Source organism: Convolutriloba macropyga, chromosome 15, assembly GCF_964194025.1.
Source record: "Convolutriloba macropyga chromosome 15, txConMacr16.3, whole genome shotgun sequence".
Taxonomy (NCBI): Eukaryota; Metazoa; Xenacoelomorpha; order Acoela; family Convolutidae; genus Convolutriloba; species Convolutriloba macropyga.
Genome location: NC_134482.1, coordinates 18107625 through 18128749, shown reverse-complemented (window position 1 = coordinate 18128749; position 21125 = coordinate 18107625). Strand labels below are relative to the sequence as shown.

The 21125-nt window shown below is 32.3% G+C and overlaps 1 protein-coding gene across 1 annotated transcript in view; it reads right to left on the bottom strand.

Moving 5' to 3' along the window:
- LOC142354325 (ras-related protein Rap1-like) overlaps positions 1-21125 on the bottom strand; it is a 519643-nt gene that overhangs the window by 309457 nt on the left and 189061 nt on the right. The gene's annotated exons all lie outside the window — the stretch shown is intronic.

Sequence of the window (21125 nt, the reverse complement as noted above, 5' to 3'; positions counted from 1 at the left end):
TTCTTATTGGTTTTTCACAAGGTCTGTTTGTTTCAATTACTGAATTGATTGCTGTAAATAGTGATGATGAAATTTCTGGTTGTGTGACGACATTAAATGCTGTAATGCTGTAGCATTAATTTCGCCGTCTGCCAGAATACTTTTTAGCACAATCGTTTGGATAGTTGCGAGCACAAATGGTTGACTGTGTCTGTGTCTGGGCGCAGCAAGGGTTTGAGCCTGGTTTGCGTTGACATTCCAGCAATGAATGCATCTCTAATTCTTATTTTTTTCTCCTCTTCTGTCAACTGCACCAGGTCCCATTGTGCTAGGAAACGCTATATTTGCTAGTTTCATTCAATAAGTCAAAAAATCTTCTGGCGTCAAAAAAAATCTTCTGGTGTTTTCTTCGTCGAATTAAATTTGCGTTCTTAAAATTTTAATTTATAGAGTTCAAGTTGATTTTAACTAGCATATCGAGTCGCAAGTGATGTAATAACGGTTGTAATGTCAGCTTTGCTTGCTGCAGGTAGTTTTAACAAACAATCAACTGCCCCTCCGCTTAAATGTAGTTTTAGACAGTCAACTTTTCCAGCGTTAGGGATAGTGTAATTGAGCTTTGAATTTGTTCTTTAAATACGCGGAAGTCTTCTGTTGAGCCGCCTGAGAAAGGTGTGAGCCGTACTGTAGGAGCAAGTTGTGCAGATGCTGTTGCTGTACCAATGCATGTTGTAATAGCAGTTGCATTGAATTTGCTGCTGCTGCCACATCTGTCATGTTCAAAATAGGTGAAAAAGTTCAAATTCGAAATTATCAAGTTCAATCGTTGTTGAAATAAGAATATAATTTTTCAATTACAAAGCATGAATGTCGAGTGTGAGAATTTTTAATCTTTTTTTCATGATTCTCAGTGACCACATGAAATATGATTCCTTTTTCTTCATTTGTAATGATAGACAGGACTTCTAAAGAACGGTCTTGAAAAATCAGTTTTGTATTTAATAAGTAATAGATTTCAAGTGAACTTTCCGTATGAGCAGAATCAATAAGTGCGTTAACAATGCTAGGCAACATCTTGGTTTGTTTAGCAAGATAAAGTGTTATCAGATAATAGGTAATTTTTTGTGTCTGCAGAATCTAAATGAACGGCAACTTTAAAATATTGAAAATTTGATTTATCAATTATAAAGAGGCCACAGAAATTTGAATTGATTGTTTCATACAAAAATTTTTGAATTTTATATAGAAGAAAAAATTTTTGCTTGAATAAGATCTATTTGAATGTAAAGATTTTTTGATTGGATATTATTTAAAAAAACCTGACCTTTTTTTAAAGAGTCCTTGACCACGTTCATCTGTCACCATCTTCTGCAATTACTTATTATGCACGTTTTAATCAGGTAAAATCAAACTCCGAATGCTTAGAGTCTTTTGTGTGGTCTGTCCTTTTCTCTTTCAAAACATTCTGCATATCAATTTTCTCTTTCTTTGCATCTATTTTCTATCAATTATTTTTCAACAATCGTCTCTACTCATTTTTTGGTAAGTTCAATAAATTTCTAAACATTTCAATTAAACAATCAAATTTACAAAGAGATTTGTCTGCATTAGCAAAACATGAATTTAACATATTAAGCATCAATCCAATTTAAGAACGTCAGAGACATAAAGAGAACTGCTTTATTGGCAAAACATAAATATAGCAGATAAACTAACTATGCTTGTAATAATATTTTATCATGTATGAATTATATCAAGAAGTTCATACATGACCATTTCAGATTTACCGAAACTCGATTTAACCGAAGGAAAGCAAGTTTTCATTTTCCTAGTCGTAAAACTTTTATTTCACCGAGATATCTTCTTCAGTTTTTCTTTGAATCGCACGCTTAAATTGCCTTTTCATTGCGTAAAAAAGCGGGATCTCCAACTGACTATTCGCCGCCAATTGTATATCTTATTTCCGGTATTTAAGGCTTTATGTTTCCCTACCACGAATTTTTCAAAGTACAAGCACACGGTTGCTTACAAACTTACAAACACACACATAAACACACACACACACATGCACATGCACGCGCACACACACACAACCAAAAACACCCACGCACAAACACACGCACACACACACAAACTCAAACACACACACACAACCACAAACACACTCACACACACACGCACATGCAGGTACACACGCACACACACTCACGCTTACTTACACACTTACAAACACACACATAAACACACACAACCACAAACACAGACGCACACAAACTCACACAACACTCAGCACACACCACTTACACACATACCACGGACACACACACACACCACACACACAAACACAAACGCACGCACACACACACACACACACACACACACACACACACGAACAGACCCGCACGCACACACGTACGCACGCTTACAAACACAAACATAAACACACACACACACATGCACATGCACGCGCACACACACACAACCAAAAACACCCACGCACAAACACACGCACACACTCGCACAAACAAAAACGCACACACACAAGCACAAACACACTCACACGCACACGCACAGGCAGGTACACACGCACGCACACACACACTCACGCTTACTTACACACTTACAAACACACACATAAACACACACAACCACAAACACAGACGCTCACACACTCACACCACACTCAGCACACACCAATTACACCACACACACACACACACACACACACACACACACACACACACACACACACACACACCACACACATCACATCAAACTCAGCACAAACCACTTACACAGGCATGCAAACCCACGCGCGTGCGCACACACACACACAAAGAAACGCACGCGCACACACACACAAATATAAACACACACGCACGCACACACACACGCACACATTTACAAACACACACACACACACACTTACACACACACACAACCACAAACACACACGCACACACACGTACCCACGCACACACGCACGCACAAACACACACGCAAGCACACACACGCACATACTTACAAATACACAAACACACACACGTACAGACGAACACTTACGCACACACATAACCACAAACACAAACGCACACACAATCACGCACACACTTACATACACACACAACCACAAACACACAAACACAAACAAAAAACGCTTACACACACACGCACATACGCACACACACACACGCACGTACGCACAAACACACACACACACACACATGGACACCCACAACATAGACACCACACACAACACATCACGCACAAGTTTTTTTAGACTACAAGTTTATCAAACTGTTTCCATCATTTTACTACAAGTTAATCACCACGTTTTTGTCGCCACTGTTTACTTAGTAACAGTGGCGATAAAAGAGTGTGATAAACACGAAGTCTAATGCTGAAGTGTTTTTCCAATGTAAATCAGACATTAAAATTTCTTACACTGGCAGTTTATTTAACTGTTATTATCGCAACATGTGTTGATTAAAGGAATATCACCACACGGTTGTTACCGCCACCGAGAAGTTATCAAACTCCGAGGCCAAGCCGAGGTGTTTTGATAACTTCTAGGGTGATAACAACCGTGTGGTAATTTTTTTAATCAACAGCTGTTGCGATCATTTCACAATTGAACACAGTTTTGTTGACTTTTCACTTTTATTTTTTGTGGACAATTACATTTTTAAAGGAATGTGATATTTTTTCGGATCGGTTATTCGTTTTATACTCATGCGCCCCCATCCCACAAACACAAACACGCACACACACACAGAAACACACACACACACACACACACACACGCACACACGCAAGCGCACACACTCACACCCACGCACACAGAAAGACACACAATTGTACACACACACAAGCACACACACATACCACACACAACACACACACAGGGCACACACCACACATCAACTACTCAACACACACACACCCACGCACACAGACAGACACACAATCGTACATATACACACACAATTATACACACACAAACACACACACAGGACACACGCCAGGCATCAGCCCTTACCACACACCACACACACACACATACACACACAATTGCATCCACGAACACAAACAAACGCACTGGCACACACACACACACGCACTCACACAGACACACACCACTCACTTACACACACAAACACTTCGCACACCCATACACGCACACGCAAACACACACACACACACGCACACAGACACAAACACACACACACACCCACGCACACAGACTGACACACAATCGTACACACACAAACACACAAACACACACACACACACGCAAACACACGCAGAAACACACACAAGCACACACATACCACACACAACACACACACAGGACACACACCGCACATCATCCCCTCACCACACACACCACACACACACATCACAGACACACACACCACAGACACACACGCACACACAAGCGCACCCACGAACACAGACACACGCGCACTCGCACACACACACACACTCACACAGACACACACCACACTTTTACACAAACAAACACACTCATACACACACCTACACACGCACACGCAAATACACGCAGAAACACACACAAGCACGCACACACACAACACACACACACCACACGCACACCACACGTACACACCACGCAAACACCACACACATCACACATGTTTTTTTAGAGTACAAGTTTATCAAACTCTTTCCATCATTAGACTACGAATTTATCACCACTCTTTTATCGCCACTATTTACTTAGTAACAGTGGCGATAAAAGAGTGTGATAAACTCGTAGTCTAATGCTGAAGTGTTTTTTCAGTGTCGATCAGGCATTAAAGTTTATTACGCTGGCAGTTTGTTTAACTGTTTTTATCGCAACAGGTGTTGATTAATGAATATTATCACACGGTTGTTATCGCCACCGAGAAGTTATCAAACTCCGAGGCGAAGCCGAGGTCTTATGGTAACTTCGAGGGCGATAACAACCGTGTGATAATTTTTCTAATCAACACCTGCGATCGTTTCAAAATTGAACGAGGTTTCATTGGTTTCTCATTTTTAATTTTGCGGACAATTACACTTTCAAAGGTAGGTGATAATTCTTTCTTTGGATCTGTTATTCGTTTTGCCCTCATGCACCCCCCCTCCCCTCTCCCACACACATACACACAAACACACACACACACACACCCACACACACACACACACACACACGCACACACACACACGCACAACCACACACACACGCACACACAAAAAAACACACAGAGAGACACACACACGCACGCTCACGCACGCACACACGTACACATGCACCCAAGTACACACACACAAGCACACACACACAAACACACAATTACACACACAAACACACACACTTACAAACACAGACACACGCGCACGTTCACGCACGCACACACGTACAAACGCACGCATACACACACACACAGAGAGATATACAGACGCACACACACATACACACACACACACACAAAAACACACACACAGAGACACACACGCACGCTCGCGCACTCACACACACAACCAAACACACAAACACCACAGATAACACACCACACACTCACCAGCACACCACACTCACACACCACACACACACACACAACACACACACCACACAAACACACCCACTTACACACTTTTACGCACACACGCACGCATACACACACACACACAACAGATAACACACTCACAGGCACACCACACACACACACCATGCACACCACACACACACAACACACACACCACACTCACCGCACATACGCCACCCACGCCACACACACACACACACACACAACACGCACCGCATACACCACACACGTTTTTTAGACTACAAGTTTATCAAACTGTTTCCATCATTAGACTACAGTAATGTGTATATAGTGACCTCCGCAGCATAGAGCCGCGATACGGTCACCATATAAACATTACTCTAATTCACTTTATATATCCACTACTCTATATTCACTTCTTTTATATTTTAAATCTATCATTTCTTGTCTCACTTAGTGCAAACCACTAGTACAGATTTAAATTGGTAATTGTCCATTATCAGACGGATAGTTCGGGTTCTATCCCCACTGACTCCAGTGGACGTCCCCAGATACTAGTATGAAACTAGTGAGACCGTGTAAAAAGCACGTAAAACCAACTTGCAAAATCTGTGAAGCCACTTCGTGGATAACTTGAAAAAAAATTGAAAGAATTATTAAAATAATAAAAGTTTTCATATGTTCTGCAATCAATATTTAATCAGTCTAAAACTAAAACTTTCTGTCTCACTTGGTGTAGTGATTAAATCATCGAGTCTAGTTAAGTTGCTTTAGCAAACGGAAGGTTTGGGGTTCCTTCCTCACTGACTCCAGTGAACGTCCCCCGACTTTGATGAATTGCATTAAAACTAAGTGAGATAAAAAAAACCAAATTCACAGTTCTTGAAAAGGATGATCCCTGCTGTGAGACTGTATATGGGACACACTGTGATGGGTATACAGTCAAAAACACTGAGATCGGTGGAAACACAGTGATTAGTGTTTTTTTTTCACTGGTAAAACCTAAATTCACCATTACTATCTCTAATACCTTTATCATCAAATGGATCAATAGCTATTTTATATTGTTCTTTAGTTTCTAAATGATGTTTATTACTATCAATAGTATAATTAGTTACATATTTAGTTTTACCTTCATATATAGCACTAGTATAATCTTCAATTGTAATCTGCTTTTTAATAGTGGCTTTAGTTATACCTTTTAACTTTTTCTCTTCTTCTCTTTTAACAGTATTGTAACAATATGCTTTAGCTTTAAGGAAACATGCTTCTACAGTAGTATCATTGGGTAATTCATCTTTCATCTTACTTAACTCATTATTATGTAAAATATCTTTTATCTTATCCATTTCCTTCTCTATAGTACTATCTAATGAAATATTTATGTTTATAAATATACTATCTGTATCTGTGTAGTGATAACTACAATCTAATTCTTTTTCAATTAATCATATATGGCTTTGTACATATATAGCTTAGCTTTTTCTAATATAACAAAACCTATATAATTAAACTTATCTAATTTTACATTACCTCGAGTTTTATGTACAGCTACTAATTCATTATCGAATTCCACAGCATATTTAAAACTAATATTTTCTACTATTTCTACTAATTTTATATACCTATCTACATCATTAACTAACTCTATATCTTGTCTATTATATACATTTTCTATTGTTTTTCCATAGAAGGCATTAATCATCAGTTTAAAGAATACATCTCCAAATTTATCACCTTTAGCTTTAGCTTCTTTTCTTTTCCATATATTAAACTCAATATAGGGCTTTAACCATTGTCTCTTACTATATTCTAACTTTTGCTTAATTGTAATATCTTCCAATTTCATACCATGACCTAAAACCAATCTAACATCTCTCCATCTATTACATAATCTACCTTATCTGTTAATTTTAGCATTAACTTCTCATTAGGTTTATATCCTTTCTTTTTATTTACATTTTGATAATCTGTAAATTGATCTACACATGCTTTTGTTTTCTCAGGGAAGAATGGATATTTATTTGTTTTCTGTTTCAAATCATCACTATACTCAATATCAATGGTGTAGATATAACCTGTGTTAGAGCTAGATCTAGTGTAGCCCAATTCTTCACATACTTTAATCTCACCAGTAGGTAATGCTTGAACCATAGCAGAAGCATATAATGAGTTGAAGTCTAAATACTTTAAATAATTCTCTTTCCCAGCATACTCAGGATCTATCTGTTTATTCAAACATTTTACATGACAATCACCTAATACTGAAGCTAACCCACCTCTAATACCATGTTGTATTGTATCATAAATATTAACTGTATTTTCTTCTTTATAATACCTAAGTCTAACATTAGTATATTTCAACCCACACAACCAGGTTAACCCAGGAGTAGAATATGTGTAACATGGATCTATTTCATAATATTCAAAACACATAGCTCTAAATTTCTCAAATACATCAACTGATAACAATACATCTGTTTTAAGATATAACATCATATAATCCTTTATTGTCTCACATTTAGTATCTTTCCAACAATCTATAGCTTGCTTATATTTTTATCTGTAATACCACTTTGTTTCAACTTAGAATAGAATGCTTCCTTGGGTGGTAAAGTTGTTTCATGTAGTTTATCTATACTATCAAACCATTCATATGGGAACATACCTTTACGTCTTTCTAAGCCACATTTATTTAATGTTATACATTCTTCATTACTCAATGTTTTAATTATAGCATCTAAGCTAAGTGGATGGAAGAACCTAAACATATCTAATGCTTTAGCATAACCCATATCAATACTAATATAATTCTCATCAGTTTTAGTTAATACTTTTAGTCTAACTTTCTTTGCTAGTTTAGTTATAAATAGATGATTATCATAATTAGAAGAATTAAATGCATACATTGGTACAAATGTGTTTTTAGCTTGGAGGTTACATTTGTTGTGAGCATAACCTCTGAATTTACCATTTAGATGATCATGATCTCTAACGATGTCATCACCCAAGTTCTCATTACAATAATAACATCTACTATATAACGGAGTAATAGTCTCTTCTTTCAATGGAATATTTATACTAAATATATCTTTAAATAAATTATTATAATGATCTACTCTTTCTACAAACCAATCAACTACTTTATCACCACAGTTACATTCATACTTATCTTCTAATATATCAGGATAGTCACTTTTTATATATAAACCACAAGCAATAGGAATGTGTTTACGATCTTATATTATACATTCAAAACCATAATACATAGCAAATGGTACTCTGTTTTTATAATGAAACTTATCAAACTTTAAGTAATCATCTTTATGGAATGTTCTTCTACCTATATGTTTCTGTGTATTACATAAATCCAAATGTTTATTTAAAGCATCTTCTGTTCTAAATGATACACAACATTTTAGACAAGGATAACATTTATTATGAATAGATGATGTTCTTAATAGGAATGATACATCTTTACATAGGAAGTAATTATTATCCCAGTATAATATGTTACATCCTTTATGATCATTATGATTAATTAATACCGGAATAATAGTTTTATTTTTATTTAGATTAAACACATTAAAAAATACTTTATCTTTATTTAGTTCTTGTATTTTTTTAAGTGATAATAATCATATGGAGGTATAGCCCCATTTGGTAATTTTATCTCATTAATATATTCAGGTTTATTATATTTACTAACTCTATTTGGATCACGTGATGCAGGATGTAGATAAGCAATTAGACACCATAGCAAACACTTATTTTCAGTATTATGTATATTAAGTTAATATCTAGACTTGAATGGTAACTCAGTATCACATCCACCACTTGGATAAAACCTGTGAACATACATTGTCCTTTTAACAAATCGTTGCATGCTCCATCCAGATTGATTCATTTCCTGTTCCTGCATTCTTGTCTCTAGTTCCCCATTCAATAAATCCAAGTCATTTGCAACATTATATTGCCTAGTCATTAATCTAAAGGTTAATTCGTTTTCTTCTATCTTGTCATCCGTAGGTTCTGTATACTTAACTACATCAAAGGTGTTAAACTTAATATGGGGTTGTATGTTATGTATGTAATGACTCCAGTATTTTTAAAAATTTAGGATCTTCATAACTACTACTAGTTATTATTATTTGATTATGCTTCATGTTATGATCTAATCCTAACTAACTAACTTTATCTCTCCACTTCTTATCAACAAGTTCTTTCTGTTTAACATTTTCTTTATGTTCATCTGATTCATTGTGTTCATTTTTATTGCTATATCTAGTATTACATATATTGCAATATCCTTCAGTTGTATCAGTGAAGCTGCTTGGTTGATCTTTAGATATATTATCTTTACTCTTACCTGTAACATTATCTAGATGCATCTTTGTTTTTAAATGTTGGTCAACACTATATTGACTCAGACTTGTCTTACATATCACACAATCAAACTTACTTCCATTCCTTACTATTTCCCCAGTAACCAATCTTACATTATTCCTTTGTTTTAATGTTGTTACATGTTTATTATAAGCAGTATTATTATCAAGATACATATCACAACTATCACAAAACTTTATTCCTTCTTCTATATTGGTGTAACCACTTTGTGTATACTGCTCATCCAATTTTTGTTCTATATCCTCATCAGTAACTTTTATTCCATCCTCATTAGCACTCTCAATAATTTTATTTCTATTATACATTCGCTCATTATTTTTATGTTTAAGTGATTGAATGTGTCTGTTATAATTCTTTCGAGTCATCTCTTCATCAAATTCTTCACATCTAATCCTATTTGTTTTAGGCTTTTGAACATAGACAAAATCATCAGATGAAACTGAGTCAAAATCTGAGTCCTTATCCTTATCAGAATCTACATCTTTATCCTTATCAGAACCTAAATCCTTATCCTTATCAGAACCTAAATTCTTATCTAAATCTGGATAATATTTTGCTTCAACCATTCGCAATGACTAACGCATATCTTCTTCTCGTTGTTTTAGTTTAGTAACCTGTTTATCATGCGACTTTTTTATTTCTTCATTTATTTGATTAAACCCTCTGATTGATTCTAAAGATTTTTCTAATTCTACCTTTGTCTTTCCTTATCTACTGGTTTGATTTCTTCCCTTGGTTTATTTTTATTTTTTAACATTTGGACCGCCATACTAGAAGCACTAGATTGGACTTGTCCATGGGATTGAGCTTGTCCATGAGATTGGACTTGGCCTCTTCCAGTTAAAATGTTCCCGTTGTTTTCCTGCACATTCATTTTTATATGCCAAATTTTGAAATAATATTATTTATATACCTTTTCAATACTATGAAAAAGATTAGTACCAAATGTGATAAATGTAAAAATAAAGCTTGGTGTTGGAGTTGTGATGAATGCCAAAGTAAACCTTTATCATGTTTTGTATGTGATGGAATTATAACATATAGAGAAAGACATAATCATATGAGTAAGCAATATAATGATCCAGATCAATATCTAACATGTCATAAGTGTAAAGTAAATAAACATATCTCTCACTATAGATTCAAACATTACACTTGTAGGATATGCTTATATCTAAATAGATATAGATTTGGTCACACTAAAGAAAGATTTAAAGAACATGCAAAGCAATATAATATCCACGAAGTGGTTTCACCAATCAGCGAAGCTGGTTCCCAAATCAGCGAAGCTGGTTCCCAGATCAAAGTTTAGTCCTATTTAAAATGTTACTTGCGTTCCCGTTATTTATTATGTTGATACTTATTATTATAATTGCTTATTGGAATTATGATAAATATTCTGATTTAAGGAAGAGATTCAAAGGATATAGGAATATTGTACCAAAACCATTTGAAATTAAAAAACATAACGTTATTATTTATGGTCCATCTAATTCTGGTGAAACAACTTTTATAAAAGATTATTGTGGTTTGTATGAGACTGTTAATGTATTCTGTATTGATTGTAGTGAGTGGAAAGGATATAATGTATATGCTGTTGATGATTTAAAATTATTAGATAATTTAGATAGTTTTGCTAATAGTCTTATTATATTCAATGATATGGGAGAAAACATTAGATTACCAGCTATAGACTCATTGTATATTGAAGGTAGACATCACAAAATTAATATAATATGTGTAGGTCATACTGTAACAGATTTAAATACAAAAGCAAGAGATAATATCCCAGCTATATATATTACTTTAAATAGTTCACAACGATTCTTTGAAAGAGTACAAGAGAAGTTTAAAATTGATTCTAATCTATCTAGATTTAAACATTATAACTATGGTGTAATAAATTATAATACTATTAGTGACTATTATATTGTATTAGATAAAGATAAAAATGTTGTATATGATTCTAGAATAGGTGATCATGATAATGAGAAGTATGTTGATTATACACAGTTTAAGGAAAAAGAATATAATATACTATGTAGTTATTTAACAGATAGAATGATAGAACCAACACATATTAAACCAAAAGAGTTAATGTTCTATTTTGAAGATTGTTTAGAGTTTAAGGGAATACATAAATCAATTAATTTATATATAATATATACAAATGTAAAAAATGTACTTAGTGAGATACATAGTGGCTATTATGCTATTGCTGGCATGGTTACTATGGTAGGATTTGGTTATTCTTACTTTCAAAAACATGGTAATAATAATGATAATAATTTTAATGGTATAGATATAATGAATATAGATAAAGCAAATATTAAATTAAAAAATGGTAAGAATATGACAATAGGTTATGGTTTGATTGATAAAAGCAATTATAATCTCAATCATCCATTCAATATAGTATATGTGTTAGCTAGTTGCCTTGTAAGTATTTATGCAACTCATAATCATATTAATTCTATATCTAAAAATGAGAGTAATATGTAGAGAATGTAATAATGAAATTGATACTAGTAGTGGTTATCCAGAACATGAACTAATGGATCATTATAAAATTTTTCATAAAAATTTAATGGTAAGATGCACGAAATGCATGCAAAGAATATATAGCAATTATCACTTTTTGGATAAATGTATAGATAAACGCACAGGCCTTATATCATCACTACATAGTTATATTGACGATAACGATATTAATGATAATGATAGTAATGATAATATTGATAGTAATGATGATGAATTAAATAATGTTTTAAATGAACTGAAAGATAATATTAAAGAAGATTTAAAAGAATATATTAGGACCAATTTAAAACAAGAGATCATTAATGAATTAAAACTAGAGATTAAAAATGAAATAAAAAAAGAAGTTAATGAAATAGAAGGAGGTGCTATAAATAATTTAAAGACCGATGTTAATATTAAGAATCCATCTAAAGAAATTAAATCAACTAGGACTTGTTGTTTTTGCAAAATTGAAAAGAATAGAGATTGTTTTTATAAGACTGGAGGTTTATGTAAAGAGTGTTCCTCTGAAAAGGTTCAATGTCAATTGTGTAACATTTTTTAAATAGGTCTTCCATTAGAAAACATATGACGAGACCACATATAAATTAGAAAGATAATTTTTAATGAAAAATTAAATATAAGCCATATATTTATGAGATAATTTTCTCAATTATACCTTTTAGTTTGTTAATTACAAAATTACACAGAATAACACAGAATAACAAGGATAACTAGAATTATGGATTAAATTAGAATCTTAGTAATTCCGAACTCGTGCGGAATTACTAAGATTCTAATTTAATCCATCGTTCCAGTTATCCTTGTTATTCTGTGTTATTCTGTGTAATTTTGTAATTAACAAACTAAAAGGTATAATTGAGAGAATTATCTCATAAATATATGGCTTATAATTAATTTTTCATTAAAAATTATCTTTCTAATTTATATGTGGTCTCTTCATATGTTTTCTAAGGGAAAGCCTATTTAGAAAAATGTTACACAATTGACATTGAACCTTTTCAGAGGAACACTTTTTACATAAACCTCCAGTCTTATAAAAACAATCTCTATTCGTTTCAATTTTGCAAAAACAACAAGTCCTAGTTGATTTAATTTCTTTAGATGGATTCTTAATATTAACATCGGTCTTTAAATAATTTATAGCAAGTCCTTCTATTTCATTTTTAACTTCTTTTTTATTTCATTTTTAATCTCTAGTTTTAATTCATTAATGATCTCTTGTTTTAAATTGGTCCTAATATATTCTTTTAAATCTTCTTTAATATTACCTTTCAGTTCATATAAAACATTATTTAAATCATCATCATTACTATCAATATTATCATTACTATCATTATCATTAATATCGGTATAGTCAATATAACTATGTAGTGATTATATAAGGCCTGTGCGTTTATCTATACATTTATCCAAAAAGTGATAATTGCTATATATTCTTTGCATGCATTTCGTGCATCTTACCATTAAATTTTTATGAAAAATATTATAATGATCCATTAGTTCATATTCTGGATAACCACTACTAGTATCAATTTCATTATTACATTCTCTACACGTTACTCTCATTTTTAGATATAGAATTAATATGATTATGAGTTGCATAAATACTTACAAGGCAACTAGCTAACACACATACTATATTGAATGGATGATTGAGATTATAATTGCTTTTATCCACCAAAACATAACCTATTGTCATATTCTTACCATTTTTTAATTTAATTTTTGCTTTATCTATATTCATTATATCTATACCATTAAAATTATTATCATTATTATTACCATGTTTTTGAAAGTAAGAATAACCAAATCCTACCATAGTAACCATGCCAGCAATAGCATAATAGCCACTATGTAACTCACTAAGTACATTTTTCACATTTGTATATATTATATATAAATTAATTGATTTATGTATTCCCTTAAACTCTAAACAATCTTCAAAATAGAACATTAACTCTTTTGGTTTAATATCTGTTGGTTCTATCATTCTATCTGTTAAATAACTACTTAGTATATTATATTCCTTTTCCTAAAACTCTGTATAATCAACATACTTCTCAATATCAAGATCACATATTCTAGAATCATATACAACATCTTTATCTTTATCTAATACAATATAATAGTCACTAATAGTATTATAATTTATTACACCATAGTTATAATGTTTAAATCTATATAGATTAGAATCAATTTCAAACTTCTCTTGTACTCTTTCAAAGAATTGTTGTGAACTATTTAAAGTAATATATATAGCCGGGGTATTATCTCCTGCTTTTGTATTTAAATCTGTTACAGTATCACCTACACATATTATATTAATATTGTGATGTCTACCTTTAGAATACAATGAGTCTATAGCTGGTAATCTAATGTTTTCTCCCTTATCATCAAATATAATAAGACTATTAGCAAAACTATCTAAATTATCTAATAGTTTTAAATCATCAACACCATATACATTATATCCTTTCCACTCACTACCATCAATACAGAATACATTAACAGTCTCATACAAACCACAATAATCTTTTATAAAAGTTGTTTCACCAGAATTAGATGGACCATAAAAAATAAAGTTATGTTTTTTTAATTTCAAATGGTTCTGGCACAATATTCCTATATCCTTTGAATCTCTTCCTTAAATCAGAATATTTATCATAATTCCAATAAGCAATTATAATAATAAGTATCAACATAATAAATAACGGGAACGCAAGTAACATTTTAAATAGGACTAAACTTTGATCTGGGAACCAGCTTCGCTGATTTGGGAACCAGCTTCGCTGATTGGTGAAACCACTTCGTGGATATTATATTGCTTTGCATGTTCTTTAAATCTTTCTTTAGTGTGACCAAATCTATATCTATTTAGATATAAGCATATCCTACAAGTGTAATGTTTGAATCTATAGTGAGAGATATGTTTATTTACTTTACACTTATGACATGTTAGATATTGATCTGGATCATTATATTGCTTACTCATATGATTATGTCTTTCTCTATATGTTATAATTCCATCACATACAAAACATGATAAAGGTTTACTTTGGCATTCATCACAACTCCAACACCAAGCTTTATTTTTACGTTTATCACATTTGGTACTAATCTTTTTCATAGTATTGAAAAGGTATATAAATAATATTATTTCAAAATTTGGCATATAAAAATGAATGTGCAGGAAAACAACGGGAACATTTTAACTGGAAGAGGCCAAGTCCAATCTCATGGACAAGCTCAATCCCATGGACAAGTCCAATCTAGTGCTTCTAGTATGGCGGTCCAAATGTTAAAAAATAAAAATAAACCAAGGGAAGAAATCAAACCAGTAGATAAGGAAAGACAAAGGTAGAATTAGAAAAATCTTTAGAATCAATCAGAGGGTTTAATCAAATAAATGAAGAAATAAAAAAGTCGCATGATAAACAGGTTACTAAACTAAAACAACGAGAAGAAGATATGCGTGAGTCATTGCGAATGGTTGAAGCAAAGTATTATCCAGATTTAGATAAGAATTTAGGTTCTGATAAAGATAAGGATTTAGGTTCTGATAAGTATAAAGATGTAGATTCTGATAAGGATAAGGACTCAGATTTAGACTCAGTTTCATCTGATGATTTTGTCTATGTTCAAAAGCCTAAAACAAGTAGGATTAGATGTGAAGAATGTGATGAAGAGATGACTCGAAAGAATTATAACAGACACATTCAATCACTTAAACATAAAAATAATGAGCGAATGTATAATAGAAATTAAATTATTGAGAGTGCTAATGAGGATGGAATAAAAGTTACTGATGAGGATATAGAACAAAAATTGGATGAGCAGTATACACAAAGTGGTTACACCAATATAGAAGAAGGAATAAAGTTTTGTGATAGTTGTAATATGTATCTTGATAATAATACTGCTTATAATAAACATGTAACAACATTAAAACATAGGAATAATGTAAGATTGGTTACTGGGGAAATAGTAAGGAATGGAAGTAAGTTTGATTGTGTGATATGTAAGACAAGTCTGAGTCAATATAGTGTTGACCAACATTTAAAAACAAAGATGCATCTAGATAATGTTACAGGTAAGAGTAAAGATAATATATCTAAAGATCAACCAAGCAGCTTCACTGATACAACTGAAGGATATTGCAATATATGTAATACTAGATATGACAAAAAAAATGAACACAATGAATCAGATGAACATAAAGAAAATGTTAAACAGAAAGAACTTGTTGATAAGAAGTGGAGAGATAAAGTTAGTGAATTAGGATTAGATCATAACATGATGCATAATCAAATAATAATAACTAGTAGTAGTTATGAAGATCCTAAATTTTTAAATATACTGGAGTCATTGCATAACATACATCCCCATATTAAGTTTAACACCTTTGATGTAGTTAAGTATACAAAACCTACGGATGATAAGATAGAAGAAAACGAATTCACCTTTAGATTAATGACTAGGCAATATAATGGTGCACATGACTTGGATTTATTGAATGGGGAACTAGAGACAAGAAAGCAGGAACAGGAAATGAATCAATCCGGATGGAGCATCCAACGATTTGTTAAAAGGACAATGTATGTTCACAGGTTTCATCCAAGTGTTGGATGCGATACTGAGTTACCATTCAAGTCTAGATATATACTTAATATACATAATACTGATAATAAGTGTTTGCTATGGTGTCTAATTGCTTATCTACATCCTGCATCAAGTGATCCAAATAGAGTTAGTAAATAGAATAAACCTGAATATATTAATGAGATAAAAATACCAAATGGGGCTATACTTCCATATGAATATTATCACTTAAAAAAATACAAGAACTAAATAAAGATAAAGTATTTTTTAATGTGTTTAATCTAAATAAAAATAAAACTGTTTTTCCGGTATTAATTAATCATAATGATCATAAAGCATGTAACATATTATACTGGGATAATCATTACTTCCTATGTAAAGATGTATCATTCCTATTAAGAACATCATCTAATCATAATAAATGTTATCCTTGTCTAAAATGTTGTGTATCATTTAGAACAGAAGATGCTTTATATAAACATTTGGATTTATGTAATACACAGAAACATATAGGTAGAAGAACATTCCATAAAGATGATTACTTAAAGTTTGATAAGTTCCATTATAAAAACAGAGTACCATTTGCTATGTATTATGATTTTGAATGTATAATATAAGATGGTAAACACATTCCTATTGCTTGTGGTTTATATACAAAAAGTGACTATCCTGATATATTAGAAGATAAGTATGAATGTAACTGTGGTGAAAGTAGTTGATTGGTTTGTAGAAAGAGTAGATCATTATAATGAATTATTTAAAGATATATTTAGTATAAATATTCCATTGAAAGAAGAGACTATTACTCCGTTATATAGTAGATGTTATTATTGTAATGAGAACTTGGGTGAAGACATCGTTAGAGATCATGATCATCTAAATGGTAAACTCAGAGGTTATGCTCACAACAAATGTAACCTCCAAGCTAAAAACACATTTATACCAAGGTATGCATTTAATTCTTCTAATTATGATAATCATCTATTTATAACTAAACTAGCAAAGAAAGTTAGACTAAAAGTATTAACTAAAACTGATGAGAATTATATTAGTATTGATATGGGTTATGCTAAAGCATTAGATATGTTTAGGTTCTTCCATCCACTTAGCTTAGATGCTATAAGTAAAACATTGAGTAATGAAGAATGTATAACATTAAATAAATGTGGCTTAGAAAGACGTAAAGGTATATTCCCATATGAATGGTTTGATAGTATAGATAAACTACATGAAACAAATTTACCACCCAAGGAAGCATTCTATTCTAAGTTGAAACAAAGTGGTATTACAGATAAAGAATATAAGCAAGCAATAGATTGCTGGAAAGATACTAAATGTGAGACAAAAAATGATTATATGATGTTATATCTTAAAACAGATGTATTGTTATCAGTTGATGTATTTGAGAAATTTAGAGCTATGTGTTTTGAATATTAAGAAATAGATCCATGTTACACATATTCTACTCCTGGGTTAACCTGGTTGTTTGGGTTGAAATATACTAATGTTAGACTTAAGTATTATAAAGAAAATACAGTTAATATTTATGATACAATACAACATGGTATTAGAGGTGGGTTAGCTTCAGTATTAGGTGATTGTCATGTAAAATGTTTGAATAAACAGATAGATCCTGAGTATGCTGGAAAAAAGAATTATTTAGACTTCAACTCATTATATGCTTCTGCTATGGTTCAAGCTTTACCGACTGGTGAGATTAAAGTATGTGAAGATTTGGGCTACACTAGATCTAGCACTAACACAGGTTATATCTACACCATAGATATTGAGTATAGTGATGAGTTGAAACAGAAAACAAATAAATATCCATTCTTCCCTGAGAAAACAAACGCAAAAGCATGTGTAGATCTATTTCAGATTATCAAAATGTAAATAAAAAGAAAAGATATAAACCTAATGAGAAGTTAATGCTAAAATTAACAGATAAGGTAGATTATGTAATAGATGGAGAGATGTTAGATTGGTATTTAGATCATGGTTTGAAATTGGAAGATATTACAATTAAGCAAAAGTTAGAATATAGTAAGAGACAATGGTCAAAGCCCTATATGGAGTTTAATATATGGAAAAGAAAAGAAGCTAAAGCTAAAGGTGATAAATTTGGAGATGTATTCTTTAAACTGATGAATAATGCCTTCTATGGAAAAACAATAGAAAATGTATATAATAGACAAGATATAGAGTTAGTTAATGATGTAGATAGGTATATAAAATTAGTAGAAATAGTAGAAAATATTAGTTTTAAATATGCTGTGGAATTCGATAATGAATTGGTAGCTTACATAAAACTCGAGGTAATGTAAAATTAGATAAGTTTAATTATATAGGTTTTGTTATATTAGAAAAAGCTAAGCTATATATGTATAAAGCCATATATGATTACTTTGAAAAAGTATTAGATTTTATTTATCATTACACAGATACAGATAGTATATTTATAAACATAAATATTCCATTAGATAGTACTATAGAAAAGGAAATGGATAAGATAAAAGATATTTTACATAATAATGAGTTAAGTAAGATGAACGACGAATTACCCAATGATACTATTATAGAAGCATGTTTCCTTAAAACTGAAGCATGTTGTTACAATACTGTTAAAAGAGAAGAAGAGAAAAAGTTAAAAGGTATAACTAAAGCCACTATTAAAAAAAAGATTACAATTGAAGATTATACTGGTGCTATATATGAAGGTAAAACTAAATATGTAACTAATTATGCTATTGATAGTAATAAAAATCATTTAGAAACTAAAGAACAGTATAAAATAGCTATTGATCCATTTGATGATAAAGTTATTAGAGATAGTAATGGTAAATTTAGGTTTTACCAGTGAAAAAAAAACACTAATCACTGTGTTTCCACCGATCTCAGTGTTTTTGACTGTATACCCATCACAGTGTGTACCACATACAGTCTCACAGCAGGGATCATCCTTTTCAAGAACTGTGAATTTGTTTTTTTTATCTCACTTAGTTTTATTGCAATTCATCAAAGTCGGGGGACGTTCACTGGAGTCAGTGAGGAAGGAACCCCAAACCTTCCGTTTGCTAAAGCAACTTAACTAGACTCGATGATTTAACCACTACACCAAGTGAGACAGAAAGTTTTAGTTTTAGATTGATTAAATATTGATTGCGGAACATATGAAAATTTTTATTATTTTAATAATTCTTTCAATTTTTGTTCAAGTTATCCACGAAGTGGCTTCACAGATTTCGCAAGTTGGTTTTACGTGCTTTTTACACGGTCTCACTAGTTTTATACTAGTATCTGGGGACGTCCACTGGAGTCAGTGGGGATAGAACCCGAACTATCCGTCTGATAATGGACAATTACCAGCTTAACTCTGTACTAGTGGTTTGCACTAAGTGCGACAAGAAATGATAGATTTAAAATATAAAAGAAGTGAATATAGAGTAGTGGATATATAAAGTGAATTAGAGTAATGTGTATATGGTGACCGTATCGCGGCTCTATGCTGCGGAGGTCACCATATACACATTACTGACTACGAGTTTCTCACACTCTTTTGTCGCCACTGTTTACTTAGTAACAGTGGCGAGAAAAGAGTGTGAGAAACTCGTAGTCTAATGCTGAAGTGTTTTTCCAGTGTCGATCGGGCATTAAGTTTTATTACACTGGCTGTTTATTTAACTGCTGTTATCGCAACAGGTGTTGATTAAATTTAAGCATAAAGCAAAAAGGCACGTGTAAAACTAATAAACTAAAATCATAATTTGCCAAAAGATTTTTGTAAACAAAACAAGAAACCACAGTGACCAAGAGAGAAAGTCGACGCCCTCGACCTACGTCCCCTAAAGGCACGTCCTTGTCAATTTTCATCTATTCTGTTTCGGCCCCTCCATAGTTTTTATGCCCCCAAATTTTTATGCCACCAAATATACATAATGGGGGTGCTGTAATTCGTGGTGGGTTATAATGGAAAAATTCTCAATAATTGTTCCCACTTGGGGGAGGTTGACGAACGCGCGTTACATAATAGATGCATATCAA